We start from the raw sequence: 7,983 nt of genomic DNA, 5'->3' as shown, positions 1-7,983 counted from the left end.
TATCTTTTGTCAAAAATGAAACATGTGTTGCAAATGTTTGATTGTAAACAAGTTATTGATTCCCCAACTAGAGTGTGTAAAACAAGATCTTCTATTCTGGACCATGTCATCTGCAATAACCTTGACAACATCACCCAGGGGCGGATACAGGATTTCGAGAAGGGGGGGGCACAATAAAAAAAATAAAAAAAATTAATAAATGGCCGCAAAGCGGTCATCCCGGAGGCTTGCGCGACGCAGGGGTGTCTGAGGGGGATGTGCCCCCCTCCGAAGTGAGAAACTTTTGGAAAATGAAGACCCAAGTGAAGCCATTTGGTGGACCATTTTGTCAACATTATGGTGTAAAATTTTAGTTTGAAAAAGCCTAAAATTTGCAAAAAGACGGCCCAGTTGAAGCCATTCGTGGACAAGTTTTGACCTCTTTTGTAAAATTTGCTTTATATGTACCCATAACGTTTCGCGACATGGGGGGTGTCTGAGGGGATGCCCCTCAGAAATGAGAAACATTTGCAAAATAAAAACCTAATTGAAGCCATTTGGTGGACCATTTTGGCACTATTATGGTGTAAAATTTGAGTTTGAAAAAGCCGAAAATATAACATTTGCGAAATGACAGGCCAATTGAAGCCAACTTTTTTCACTGTTATTGTATAAATTCAGAGTGCTGGGTTTGAAATACAGAAGCGAAAACGGGCAGTTGTTTATACAGGCAGGGGGTGTCTGATGTTCCCCCTCCGAAATTTGGAAATTTTATGAAATGAAGGTCCAATTGAAGCCATTTGGTGCATCTGTTTTACACTATACGAGAGTATATCATTGCTTTTAAAACAAAACAGGGCCCGAACTCAATTTGTAAAATGTTACACTGACACTTTAATAGGCCTAAGACTTGAAGATTCGGCATGGATCGAAGTCAACATGGAGTCCTTATTAATAATGACGTTGGTGACAAATGTGACGGGCCCTGCATCATCGACGGGCCATCAGAAATCAACAAGTACTGCCTAAAAGAATCCGGCCTATATTAGGCCTATATAGGGCCTACTTTTGATATACCAGACTGTGAGCTACTGTGCGGTTTATTTGGCATGGGCCTACTAATTATACGTGCAATTTAACTTTTCCCCTTCTCCTTTTCTCTTCTCTTTTCTCCTTTTTCCTCTTTCTCTTCTCTTCTCTCTTTTCCTCTTTTTTTTTTTGGGAGAGGGGAGGAAGGGCGCCGCCCCTGAATCCGCGCCTGGAGAGTGCCACCCGGTGTATGATACTCACTACAGATTTATTAGGCTATAGGCCCGAAGATTTTTTTTTCTTTCTTTTTACGTTGTGCCGTTTTCTTTTTTCTTTCTTTTCTTTTCTTTTTCCCTTTCTTTTTTTCCTCTTTTCTTTCCTCCTTCTCTTCTCTTTCTTTTCTTCTTTTTTTCTTTTCTTTTTGGGATCCGCCAAAGGGGGGCACGGCCGGCTGTGCCCCTCTAAATCCGCGCATGACATCACCCAATCAGGTACAGTCGGTGTAGGCATTAGCGATCATCAGTTTCTTATTTATTGCACTAGAAAGACAAAGAAGGTGAAGTTCAATAAACACAACGTGGTCAACGTGCGTTCTCTTGAATTACAGCAAAGATGATCTGCTGGTTGCACTGACTGATACTGACTGGTCACATGTTTATTGCAGTGATGTGGATTCTGCTTGGAATGTATTTAAAATGAACTTGTTGAGTGTCATTGACAAAATAGCTCCTGTCAAAGAGGTTCGAATAGAAAATAAAACCGAACCATGGATGAATAATGACATCTTGGATAACATCCGTACAAGAGATAAGCTTTTGCACAATTTTAAACATGATAACAATCCTGAGGTTTACACAAAGTTCTGTAAAATCAGAAATCAAATTCAACGGGATATCAAAAAGGCAAAAGCTTCATATTTTTCTAACAAAATTGAAGAAAACAAAAACAATCCTAAAGGTCTTTGGAAACAATTTAAATCTCTTGGCTACAGCTCCAAAGGTAAAGATCATTCTCAAATTGTTTTAACTGTGAATGGTGAGAAGTGTTTTAATTCTAAAAAAGTCGCCAATTGTTTTAATGATTTTTACACTACTGTTGCTGGCAACCTAGTGAAAGATCTCCCACCATCGAAAGGTCTTTTTTCGACTGAGTCTGAAGTTTATAAAAAATTTTATAAAGAAAAGGATGTGAAACCAAACAGTTTTAGACTCTCATCCATCACTTCTGATTTTGTTTTTAAAGAACTCTGTTCATTAAACATATCTAAAAGTACTGGGCTCGATGGTATCCCAGCAAGATTTCTTAGGGATGGAGCCTTGGTCATCAAAGATCATTTAACGCACATTATCAATTTATCTATCAGTTCAAGTTCAGTTCCAACCGAATTTAAAATGGCTCGTGTTAAACCACTTTTTAAGAAAAATGTAAGAACAGAAGTTGGTAACTATCGTCCTGTGAGCATTCTTACTGTTACTTCCAAGATCCTTGAGAGGGCCGTCTATGTCCAGCTTGAGAACTACTTAACAAAGAATAACATCCTTTACAGCTTCCAGTCTGGATTTAGGGGGCTTTTCTCAACGGACACATGTTTGACTCACCTTACTGACTATATTCATAGTCAGACCGCTTCTAACAATTTTACTGGTATGGTTTTGATTGATCTGCAAAAGGCTTTCGACACTGTTGACCATGTCATTCTTTTGAAAAAATTAGAGGCCTTGGGAGTGTCCTCGGTTGAGTGGTTTAAATCTTGTAGGAGGCAAATCGTCAATGTCAACCAGGTTGATTCTGCCCCACTTGATATTTCCTGTGGAGTTCCGCAAGGCAGTATCCTTGGTCCACTCCTCTTTCTCTGCTATGTGAATGACATGCCCACCAGTGTCGACTGCAAATCACTTTTATACGCTGATGACAGTGTCTTGCTTGTTTCTGATAAAGATCCCCAAAAGATTGCTGATAAACTGAGTCTGAGGCAATGGATGATAGATAATAAGCTCTCCTTCATCTTGGTAAAACTGAGGCCATCTTATTTGGTACCAAAAGGAAGCTAAATTCAGTTGATAGTTTTACTGTTGCTTGCAATGGGGAGCTAATTAATACCTCTCTGTCTGTGAAATATTTAGGGGTCACCCTCGATAACACTCTTTCCGGTGAATCAATTGCTTCTAATATTATCAAAAAAAGCAAACGGGAGACTCAAATTCTTGTACAGACATGCAGACTTTTTATGCATGAAAACACGCAAGACACTGTGTTCAGCTTTAATTCTTTGTCATTTCGATTATGCATGTTCTTCATGGTATACAGGGTTATCTAAAAACTACAAAAACAAATTACAAATTATGCAAAACAAGATCGTTCGTTTTATTTTGGATGTGGGGCCACGTACTCATATTGGGCAGAAAGAATTGGATTTGGTGGGTATGCTATCAAGTCAAGACAGAGTAGTTCAATTAAAACTTAGTCATGTTTTTAAAATTTTCCATAACTGTTGTCCTGAATATATGAAAATGCATTTTACTAGAGTATCATCTCTTCATAATTACAGTACCAGGGGTAGTCCATTCAACTTTAAGGTTCCTCACTCCAAGGGCCAAAATAGCCTCACTTTCTTTAATAGTGCAATTCATCATTGGAACTCACTGCCAAATGAAATCAAGAACATCAATGATTTTAAATTGTACAAACAATCTGTCAAACAGTTTTAGCTGATCAAGGGCCCATTTGATTTTGAGGGTTTGAGCTGGTCTCACATTTCTGCTTTTTGCGTCCTTTGTGCACGTTGTCTCTGTTCTTGTTTTTGTATGGCAGTTTGTTCCTATCTTTCTCTTGCTTGTAAAGGACCCCAATGGAAATAAGCTTTTCCCAAGGCTTTTGGGCTATCCTTGGTACTTGTGTTGATTTGTAATTTCGTTATACAATTTTGATGTGCAATATATTTTATTTTGTTATAATAATACTGTATATGTAGTGTAATTTGTATGTTATTCTTATAGTACCAAATAAAATCAATCAATCAATCAAAAATGCTTATAGGCCTAATCCAATCTCAACTTGAAAGTGCAAAGTGTCCGAGCGTTTTATCAAAGGTAGGCCTACAGTTACAAAGTTTATGTTGATTGGGTAAATCTTGTAAAATACAGCGCGCCTGGCTGGATATTTCGTTTTTAGAAATGACTGACATCAATTTCGCATAGCCTAGGCCTACCCCGGTCCTAACCATCCATGGATTAAAATAAGTGTAGGCCTATAGTATTTCCCATTATGTTTGTAGCATATAGGCTTTTTGAACATGTTCGGCCTATGTATGTTTGTAGGGGCTCCTCGTAATTTATTTCAAGAACAGCTTGCATGTCATGTTCTTCTGAACCAACTTCTTCATCTGCCGTTCAGCTACTGCCCCAGTGCCAACGGCTCAAATAATATTGGCAAGTCTCCCGTATAACACATGGTAGGCCTATAGGGGAATAAATTTGTAAAATAAAAGGGCCTAGGCCTACTTTGCATTGTTTGAAAGTTAACTTATGGAAGAAAAAGCTTTTTTATACCAATTGTCAGGTTTTGGAAAAAATAATCTTCTCTTGAATATTTTTTTAGGTAGGTCCTACGGAAAAAATACATAGGCCTATAATAATAATACCCATGATATGATAATATATCATAGGTCTATAGGCATACTCATAATTAGTTTTATGGTTTTATATATGCCATGTAGGGCCTACTACATAAAGTCATCGAAATCATATCTTAGTCATGTTGACCGGGGTTGAATTTATGAATACCCCGGTAAGTAAAATAGGAAGCTGCATGCTTGATGATGATTAAAAACAAAACAATTGATCGTCCCCGCCCGCTTCCTTTCGCATGGCATTGCAATTGAGGGAGTCTGAAATGTTTAATGCTATTTTCTCCCGTATTTTCTTTATTATAAGGGAAAACTTCTTTTTTTTAAATATTTCAAAAGTTAATAATATTGTCAATAGTTTATATTTGCTTCTGTCCAATAAGCATATCAATTTAGAGGCTTTGTTTTAATCATCCTCTCAGAAAACCATCAAATAACATATAACAAGAGCCTCGATCCTATCATCCTCCTCTACAAATTACACAACTAGTAATAATGTCCGGGAATAATACATAGGCCGGCCTAAATGTTCCATTTGCATTGTAAAAAATAACTAATAAATGATAAATAAAATGGCCCTCCACTTCCTCTTTTTTTGATAACATGTGGACAATCAACTGGAATTTTATTTTTACTTGACCTTTAAATAATTATAAGTGGTTGTATTATCATGATTATTGCATCTGATATTTAGATCGCGATCGCTGTTGTCAAATTATCCCGGCAAAAATGTCAACGCAACACAGAACGCGTAACCACAATGACGTCATCAGGAAAGCGCCCAATTTTCTACTTTTGATAAATGACGCGCGATGTAACGTCGGAAGGGGGTAAATCGAGTACGTTGTTTTCATTGTATTTTTATTTCTAAAATAGTTAGTTCCTCAATTGTTTTAGATATTGATTCTATATTTTATGGGCTTTATTTTGATACCAAATCATATTTTCTTTCAATGGTCCCTTTAACAATTAAAAACAAATAGACCAGCAATAATATTTTCTGAGTATTTTATTTATTCATATACTTCTATAAAATATGTTGTACATGACAATAAGTAGGGGGCCTACTACGAGTACTACGGTATTATTTTGATTCTAATGTTTTATCAGACATGTTTTAATAAACAGCGGGGCAAATATTTGTCCCAGGTAAAAAACAGTTAGATGGTCTTTCAGTGATCCCAGCGAAAGTGTAAACAATTTAAATTGTGTAACATTACCTGTGGCGATGGTGAAGTATAAGTCAATACAATTATTGTCATTCAGTATTTTTTATAAATTAAATATTTTGCAAAAACGAGGAAACAGCAATATTGACCAAGTGTAAGCCCCGTTCAAATACATTCGCTAATTTCTCTACTTAAGTATAGAGAAGTGACAGATTCATGTAAAATGTCTTATTTTGTCTTAAATATGCGGTTTTCGGCATAACAACTAGCAGGCTATTCTGTTAGCACGTCTATAACACTAACAAATGTGCAACAATGAATGTTCATGATTTTACGATCCTCCGTATGAGGAAGTCACTGAATAGGCCTTAAGGGGGTACTACACCCCTGGCCAATTTTGTACCTATTTTTGCATTTTTCTCAAACATTATAGCGCATTGGTGACAAGTAAGATATGTATATTATAGGGGCAAGGACTACAACTACTGCACTGAAAATTCAGCAACTCAAGGCAAGTAGTTATTGATTTATTGATCAAATATTGGTTTTCCTCATTTTTGACTGTAATTCAACAACTGTTGTCTGTGCTGAAATAAAATTTCCAGTGCAGTAGTTGTAGTCCTTGCCCCTATAATATACATATCTTACTTGTCACCAATCCGCTATAATGTTTGAGAAAAATTCAAAAATAGGCACAAAATTGAGCAGGCGTGTAGTGCCCCCTTAAAGCATAAAAAGTCAAAAATTACACAGGGCTAATGATTACCGTATCTGAGTACAATCTTGGAGTAAAACTTTAACCTCATTTTTTCTCCGTTTGGGTACCACCCTAAGTTCTAATACCAGGGTTCTAGTTTTATAGGAGTAAATATTCTTACACGCTAAAACAATTGTTTTTATACTTCAACATGTTAACACAATTTCACTAACATGTTAAAGTTTTAACATTTTGTAACGAAAAGTTTAACAGCAGTGATAACATTAAATAGCATGTGAACAAATTAAAATAGTGTGCAAGTGTTACACGAGAAAATCTTTAAAAAGTGTTAACATATAAATGGAATTATAGCGGCGTGATGTGTTAAACGAACATAGTTCAGTGTTGATATATTAACACTTCGAGGGTTGACAAACAGAAGGCCTTAACTCAAAAAGTGCCTTTTTGAGAAAAATGAGTAAAATAATATTTTTGCATTGAGATGTGACCAAGTATTATTGTGCTATAGATGCAATAGGAAGTTGAATTGAGTTAAGGCTTATGATTTTAAGAATCTGTGGGTATTACAGATTATTTTGGTACCAAAATCTCAACATGGCCAAAAGTGAGTTAAGGCCTTGTTTTAGAGAGTTATACTTAGGCTACTCCGAGCTACTCCGAGTAATTGTTCTTTTACACTATGACATTTTTATAATCATTTTATACATTGACTGATTCTCTACAATGTCCCAGTAAACACAAAAACGTTTTACAGAAAACATTTAAATATCGGGTTATATGGGGTATGAAACGTTTTAATAATACTTCCAACATTTTAAAAACTTGCTGCAAAAATTATGTTCACAAAATATTTTACCATCACATTTTAACAACAGTTTTAAAATGTTGTCGTAGTGTTTTTTCAAACAAAATGTTATTAAAACGTTTTACCAAAACACATTTATAACGTTTTAAAAATATTTTTGTGTCTGCTGGGGTACATTATTCATCATACACACATGTACATAGTTTGCGTCATACACATCTCAAAATAAAAACACTATTATGGATTTCTATAGGTTATATTTTGATTACTAATTAATCCCTCTGGTTTACTCAATAAGTACTGTCACAGGAACCTTTTGGGTTGTTGAACATATGAAGAACCCTTGTTTACTGAGGGTGCTCCTTACTGGGCAAGAAGGTCCTAAGTTGCACTTTTTACATGTATAGCGCACGTTATTAAGTACACTCCATAGTTCAGGCATGAATTGATTAAGTCTACATCTTGTTTTGTATTAGGCCAAAAGGATAGTTTGTCTCCAAGCTTGCGAAGATTTTAAAATCCAATGCGGAATCCTCTTTTTTTTCTCGACTCAGACTCAGTCAATATAAGCTTGCGATGCTCAAAACTTTTAAAACTTACATTCTTATACACAATGAAATATTTACATTAATTCATATTGTTAATCACACAATTCTAC

Source organism: Amphiura filiformis, chromosome 4, assembly GCF_039555335.1.
Source record: "Amphiura filiformis chromosome 4, Afil_fr2py, whole genome shotgun sequence".
Taxonomy (NCBI): domain Eukaryota; kingdom Metazoa; phylum Echinodermata; class Ophiuroidea; order Amphilepidida; family Amphiuridae; genus Amphiura; species Amphiura filiformis.
This window is presented reverse-complemented; position numbering follows the sequence as displayed.